Source organism: Haemaphysalis longicornis, unplaced genomic scaffold (assembly GCF_048455015.1).
Source record: "Haemaphysalis longicornis isolate Haplotype H1 unplaced genomic scaffold, Haemaphysalis longicornis Haplotype H1 scaffold_6, whole genome shotgun sequence".
Classification (NCBI taxonomy): domain Eukaryota; kingdom Metazoa; phylum Arthropoda; class Arachnida; order Ixodida; family Ixodidae; genus Haemaphysalis; species Haemaphysalis longicornis.
This window is the reverse complement of record NW_027526407.1, coordinates 191292238-191300012: the sequence shown is the minus strand read 5'-3', so window position 1 is coordinate 191300012 and position 7775 is coordinate 191292238. Positions and strand designations below refer to the sequence as shown.

Here is a 7775-nt window from a genome sequence, read left to right as displayed (position 1 = left end):
TCACCTGAATAAAATCCTCTTATAAAATAAAGCTATTATTTTGCGCTGCTACTTTCACTCTGCCGATTATAGCGAACATGTTAGGAGATCCAAAAGTTGGGCTTAATAAATATTATTTTTTTTCTCCGGAGTGAACATCATGTAGCACGATCCAGCTGTGCATGGTGGGTTATGGGTTTTGTTTTGAGCCCGTACTTAGGGCTGCCTTTGGTCTAAGAAATCCAACGCGCTTCGTGTTACTCTTTTATTTTGTAGTACACTATGCAACACATTCGTCGAGAACCATTATTCGGTTCATGCAAAGGGGTTACCCATCCCTCGCATTGGTGTACATTTCCGATTATTGGTGCAGGAGCATCTGTATGTTGGGCACTCCTTGTCGTTTTTACACTGAAACATATATTTCAATCAATCAATCAATCAATCAATCAATCAATCAATCAATCAATCAATCAATCAATCAATCAATCAATCAATCAATCAATCAATTAATCAATCAATCAATCAATCAATCAATCAATCAATCAATCTTTGTTGCAGTAACAAACTGGAAAAGCTTCCTGGGATAAAAACTGCGTTGCCCAGCTTGACGGGGCCAACAGCCCAATATCAGGTATGTAGGCGACGATAGAATGATATAACATAGAACACCGCAAATAATACTGACACTGGAGTTTAACCAAACTGTTACGCTGTAACAATAAAGCGCATTTTGAAAGTTATACCAATTTTACACGAGTAAACACCCATGATTCCTTGTAACAAGCAGGATAGCAGAGGTCTCAGTGAATGGAGTTCACAAACCATTCGATCATACCCCAAAGTGGGGATTTATGAGCGGAGCGGTGTGTAATTAAAAATGAATTGAACAATGTACTGAAGCATTTGTAACTTATAGTTTGTTCAAAAGCGACGAATCATCCAGAAATATTTGTTTGGTATTTGCACCGGATGAGTGTGTTGTTTTAAGGACCCCATCATTGTTACAAAATCCCGCCATATTCCAGATGAGAAATAATAAAAATGAAGTAAGCGTAAAGAGTACATTTTGTGAACAGGAATAATATTAAAATGCGAAAAATATTATTTAGGGGAGAAAAATGAAACGTTTGCAATGCGGCGGATAATTTGTTTCTGCAAGGTGGGGTTATTCTTGTGAGATTTGCCCGAGAAATTGTTAGCGAAACTAAGCTGCAATATTGAAGATATGAAGCAAACAGTGCATAATATACGTTAAGATTTATTCCAAGAGGAAGATATGACCAGTCCCCCAAAAGTTGGCAGAAAGTTTCTCATTTTTTAGTTGATTGATTCATTGTAATCTTTAACGCGCAGAAGCAAAGCAAGCGATGAGGTGAGCCCCGTTGTACAGGGCTCCGGAATAATTTCGACCACCTGGGTATCTTTAACGTGTTCTGAAATCTCGAACACATGGGCGTTATTGCTTTACGCCTCCATCAGAAAAGCGGCCGCAGCAGCCGGGAATCATGCCCGCGACCGCGTGCTCAGCAGCGCAACGCCTTAGCCACTGAGCCACCACGGCGGATTATTTTTCAGTGCTACTCATTGTCATGAGGTAAGAACCCATACCCGAAGGGGGATTGGCCCCAGAACAAGATGTTGTCAGAAAAGATGAAGAAAACAAAAAATCAGCATACGGGATGGAGAGAAGGATGTTGAAGTGACCAATGGAGAAGAAACACAGGGTAATCGAAGAGGAGAAGGAGGTAGCTTGTTCAGCGAATGGGAGCTGCACACAATTATTGCGAGGTGAAGAGGAAGAGAACAAGGTTGGAGTGGAGAGAGTGGAACGGGTTCTTTGGAGGAACGGTGGAAAGTTCGGGCCGTGCCTGCACACCGCACCAGCGGCATCGCACCGTTTGGCAGCGGGCTGCCCGGAACCACCGATTACCAGCAGCTGCGCTCTGCTGGCCTCCTGCTGACCGGCGGCATCGCACCGCTGGCGACCCGTCGAGCAGTGCCCCACGACGCACAAGCGGCACCGCACCGTCTGGCAGCGGGCAGCTCAAGACCATCGATTACCAGCAGCTTCGCTCTGCTGGCCCCCTGCTGAGCCGCGCTGCTCAGCGAAGCCGAGTCATCGCACCGCGGTCCGCCGGACCACGACGCGCCAGAACGGGCCATCGCGACGTTCGGCGACGTTCGGCGACGCGGAAGCCAACCAACCCACTGGGCCACGTCATCTGCATCGCACCGTGGTACCGGCGGTAGGATTTGTTTGAATGTGACAGATGCAGTTAATGTGTTATAGTGACTTTAGGAGTAGATTTTTGGTAGTGTGAGGTTGTGCCTGTTTTTTTTTTGTATAGTGTGATATGCTTGCGAGTGTGTTATGTTCGCGTTCGTTTGAGGTTTTGGTTCTGTAAATATATTGTGTGGTCATCAAATGAATCAAGTTGAGCCTCATTTCTCCGCCGCGTGAGACGCGTGACAAAACATTTGGCGAGCCTGCCAGGATTTATCCTTGGCCCAACCACGCGTCTTACCTAGTGGAGAGATGGATCTCGAGAAGATTCTAACCTTGGCTATTTCGTCAGGTTTAAACAAGGAGCAGTTTTTTGCATTGTTAAATGAAGAGCGGCGCAAAGAGCGCGAGAGGTGGTCTGCCGAGTTAGAAGAGTTGGGCCGAGAAAAGGCAGAGCTAACGCGGCGCCTCGAGGAAAGGGAACGCTTAAAGAACCGTGAACGCGCCGCACGTGAGCCTGAAGGCACGCGGGTCGCCGACCTCTATGAGGCACGCGAGAAAGGAAGGACGCAGATAGCTGACAGCGAAGAAGCACGTGCTTTTGAAAGAACGCGGTTTGCGCACTGCTATGATGGCAATGAAAAAATAAAAGGAAAAGGGTTCTCGCAAAATAATACTGAGGAGAAAGTCGCGGTCGAAGCGCAAGGAGATGACCGGGCCAGGCATAGCAGAACGGAAGGCCAGGCGCTTGGAGATCGCAGTCGGAACATGCCAGGCGAGGGCAGCTTAGTGTGTAAGATGGAAAGCGGGATCACCAGTGCGCAGCCAAGTCAGCGGAGTTCAGAGCAGCTAGGACAGCTCCCTCAGACTCAGCTCCTTGTTGTTGACAATGAGTCCCGGCTCGAGAAATTTAGGCAAGGCACAGGACCAGGGTTAGTCCCAGGTAAATGGCAGTTGCCAGCATCCGGTAAGGGGGCTGAGAAGCAAGGGGGCGAGAGAAAGTGCCCGCGCTTTCGTAAGCGTGCGAAGCAGAGGGGGAAAAAGAGATTGGTTCTTAGGAAGGTTCGAGTGCATGAACGGAGCTGTGCGAAAAGTGACAGGGTAGTGAGACAAGTGAACGTTGATCGTGGTTCAAAGAGAGATGGCAGTTTAGCGAAAGGTGCCGAATGGAAGAGGCGCAAGAAGGTGAAGATGAAGGCAAGGGTCAGCTAGCCTGATGGAGTACACGGAGATGACCTGGACAGAAAGAGGACTCATAAAGGTGACAAATAGGATAGATATTAAGATAAAGCATAAATGTTGTGGTATGGTGCAGACAACAAGGTGTTGTAGGAGTATGAAGTCTACACGGAAAAAAGGTAGTTGAGTAGTGTAGTTTGATTAAGTGTGTTTGCAAGCTTGAGACTTATTGATGTGTTTGATTTCAGTGATGTTTCAGCAGATTTCATGAGTAGACAGTGTAACAGGATGATGAAGTGTTGTCTGTTAGTGTCACGTACTGTGGTTGAATGTAAGATTTGAAGTTAGTTTTCATGAACAGTGAACTTGGTGTGTGATGAATATTAGTCGTTGAGTAGGACTGATGTAGTAGTTTAATAGGACTGAGGTTGTTGTGACGTACGGACTGCGGACTTTGTTTCCACGAACAGGCGTGGTGTGTAGCAGTTTTTTTTAAACAAAATCTCTTCAATTTTGGGGGGTAATGTCATGTGGTAAGAACCCATACCCGAAGGGGGATTGGCCCCAGAAGAAGATGTTGTCAGAAAAGATGAAGAAAACGAAAAATCAGCATACGGGATGGTGAGAAGGATGTTGAAGTGACCAATGGAGAAGAAACACAGGGTAATCGAAGCGGAGGAGGGGGTAGCTTGTTCAGCGAATGGGAGCTGCACACGATTAATGCGAGGTGAAGAGGAAGAGAACAAGGTTGGAGTGGAGAGAGTGGAACGGGTTCTTTGGAGGAACGGTGGATAGTTCGGGCCGTGCCTGCACACCGCACCAGCGGCATCGCACCGTTTGGCAGCGGGCTGCCCGGAACCACCGATTACCAGCAGCTGCGCTCTGCTGGCCTCCTGCTGACCGGCGGCATCGAACCGCCGGCGACCCGTCGAGCAGTGCCCCACGACGCACCAGTGGCACCGCACCGTCTGGCAGCGGGCAGCTCAAGACCACCGATTACCAGCAGCTTCGCTCTGCTGCCCCCCTGCTGAGCCGCGCTGCTCAGCGAAGCCGAGTCATCGCACCGCGGTCCGCCGGACCACGACGCACCAGAACGGGCCATCGCGACGTTCGGCGACGTTCGGCGACGCGGAAGCCAACCAACCCACTGGGCCACGTCATCTGCATCGCACCGTGGTACCGGCGGTAGGATTTGTTTGAATGTGACAGATGCAGTTAATGTGTTATAGTGACTTTAGGAGTAGATTTTTGGTAGTGTGAGGTTGTGCCTGTTTTTTTTGTATAGTGTGATATGCTTGCGAGTGTGTTATGTTCGCGTTCGTTTGAGGTTTTGGTTCTGTAAATATATTGTGTGGTCATCAAATGAATCAAGTTGAGCCTCATTTCTCCGCCGCGTGAGACGCGTGGCACTAATCCTAATCAATGTAAATGTATTGCCATTTATGCTGCAGGAAGGAATTGCACTTAAATTGCCACCCTGGAATGCCACGAGCCTACATTCCTATTGCGGCAATTTTATTGGTAATTCAAGATTTGTTGGTATAAATTTGCGCTGGCCCATGTCTTTTACTAGGCCCCATTTAGAAAGCACTGTGGATGTTTTGGAATTCATATCAATTTGTTAAATCCATTCATATAGGAAGGCATGCCATAGTGGTTGCAATCTTCGCAGCCTTTCCTCCGGCCTTGTCACGTTCTTGCGTATTTTAAGTCCTAGCTAAAATTAGTGATCCACCCTACGCAAATGCTTATTCCATTGCTATTCTAGGCATTCCGTTGAAAATTCAAAATCTGTATTTTAGATTCGAAGAATCTTATGGCGCGGGGTATGTTCCTCCCTTGTAGTTGCCGTTGCTGCGCCGTCCACGTCCCCATTGCGCATGCTCGGCTTGCTGAACGCCAGGTTGAGTCTTACCCTTCTACGGCTGCTAGAGTGACAGCGTTGCCGGTATATTCCTGGGCGGCACGACAAGAGCACGCTTCCCCTTTAAGGGCTCCTGGAGCGACAGTGTTGCCGGTGTCTCACTGGGTCGGCACGAGACGAGCACGCTTCACGCGCCTTTGACGTTTCATTGTCGTCGGCAGCGGCGTGCGTCGGCGAGTCTTGGCGGGTCGTCATTACAAGCAGCCCACAATAATCCGGGGAACGCAAATCGACCACATCTTAATAAGCAACTTTAGGGTTCATCCACTACAACAGCCCTTTACCTTACATTTCACAGATCATAAGGCGGTCATATTCAAAGCGGAACGCAAGCCATAGCTCGACGTCACCTACGTTGAACATGATGATGATTACGCCTAAATAAAAACAAACTCATACCACGTACAATGTTTCTCCCTTTGATGCCTCTCCACTCAAACACCCCTCCCCCCAATAAATTAAACCACCTTCCGGTAGGGAAACCTTGAGTAGTATGCAAAACAGCCATGGGATCAACGCAATTTCCCATTTCATTGTTCCGGTAAGTGAAAATTTCTGGTACTTACAATGCAAACCAAACGGTAAAAAGAACGGTATCTTCGTACCTTAACCTCACCGAAATGACAAACTTAAAACTAATGCACACTTGAATCAACCCCATGCTGCTTTGCATACTACTCAGGGTTCCCTTACGGGAAGATGGTGTAATTTGTTTTGCGTAGGCCTTTATTTTCGTTTTAAGCGGTGTGGGCATTGGGTAATTTAGTAATAAAATGCTCAGGAAATCGCCTCTCGTGGTACGCACAGATTTCTTATTCAAACACGCATGGTTCTTTCCATTTTGTTTTTGGAGCGTGCGATATCGCGGATATCTGTTAGACATCTGAAAAAATTCTTCACCTCATTAGGTAATAAACGCTTTCGTAGTAAAGCAACTGCTTTTAATAAAATCACATCGGGTAAGGGTCTGAGTTCTTAAAAATGTATAAATTTTATTTTGTAAGAAATTCCAAAGTATTTCTAAAACATAAACATAAAGTCAAATCCTCTAGCTCTTGGTGACAAACAACAGTTGTATCTTCGACGCCGTAGTGGCAGCAGCTTCCTTAAAATAGGTGCGGCAGCTTTCTTCCAAATTCACTGACGCGGCTGTCTTCCAGAGAAGGCGTGAGGGTGGGTCGTGGTTTAACGCTGGGACGATTTTCCGGTACCAATACCTGATAGCCATGGATACGAGTTGTTCTGTCTTACCTGTTCACTTTTTCGTCCATGCGATATCAGCTCTTGAATAATCGCCAACATGCTGATGCTAGTTTTCTTTTGCACTAGTCCCGCGATCATGTTGAAAACGAATCTTCGGCGCGAAATACATGTGTTGCCTATGATTTGGTACCGTCATCTCCGGTCTGGGTTTGGCTTTTTTTTATTAGTCCGGCATTCGCATACCAGCCGCTATTTATTATTTCCGTTGTGCCGGAGGGGCAGCACGCACTGCCATTGTGTCGTCCCAGGCGGAAGGTTAAAACGGACTTTGCAATAGAAGCGGGGCTTTTGGAGTAGAGGCTGTATCAAAGTGACATCAGAATTTCGCTCAGACAAGTTAATCAAGAACACGCTACCTGGTACAAGAAATCGGACAAAGACCCCTTTTCATGTTCTCATAACATTTCGTTTGCGCAATGGCATCTCCACCATTCTTCCGCCCTAATAAACTTAACCCCATTACCTCTGCTCCATTAAACTTACTTCAACCTGACCATGAAAAACTCAGAGCCCATTAAGGAAGAACGCTATGAATTGCGCCCTATTTCCGGATGTCATAGGGTTGTGGGAGAAAGTTTTTTTTTACGGAGTAGGCAGCCATGTCAAAAACAATTCTTAGCCATACATATTTGCGGAGTTATAGTATAGAAGCTACACCAAAAAAACTAGGTTATGCAGCTAAATATTGCAACCGAAACATACGTATAAAAGTGCGAGTTTCTGTCACCGTAAGCAATATTGCCAATAAAGTGGATTTGTTTGCAACAAACCGCAGTGGACTAGCCATCTGTTAAAAATTTCTAAACTTCTACGGTGATTATCCGCCAAGCACGTCTGCTTAAACAATTCAAGATAAAAGCTGTCTGTATGCTAGCCACATCTCTTGCGCAGGCAAGAGTTAACTAACAGTTCACTGGCAGCAATTAAATCTTGCAGCTCCGCCAACATGACAAAAAACCACCACCTAGGCATTGTTCAACAGACATTGATGAAATGGTAATTTAATTGATCAGTAGAAGCCATGAGCAAGAAACTAAAGCATCAAGTGGCATTTCGTGTGTTCTAATTGGGATAACATAAAACAACCTCATAAGATTGTTGACGCTGGAAGGCAAAAGAGGCACCTTTCTTGTGGATACAGAAAAGAGATCAAATACCCGACCAGGAGAAATATATATTACAGGTGTACACTTTTATGCATAA

General features: G+C 46.4%; 1 long non-coding RNA gene across 1 annotated transcript in view; it reads right to left on the bottom strand.

Moving 5' to 3' along the window:
- Positions 1 to 251: 251 nt before the first annotated feature.
- Positions 252 to 7775, bottom strand: part of LOC144142134 (uncharacterized) — a 63669-nt gene continuing 56145 nt past the window's right edge. Inside the window, exon 3 of the long non-coding RNA XR_013316853.1 lies at positions 252 to 390. This is a non-coding gene — a long non-coding RNA (uncharacterized LOC144142134). The remainder of the gene's footprint in view (positions 391 to 7775) is intronic.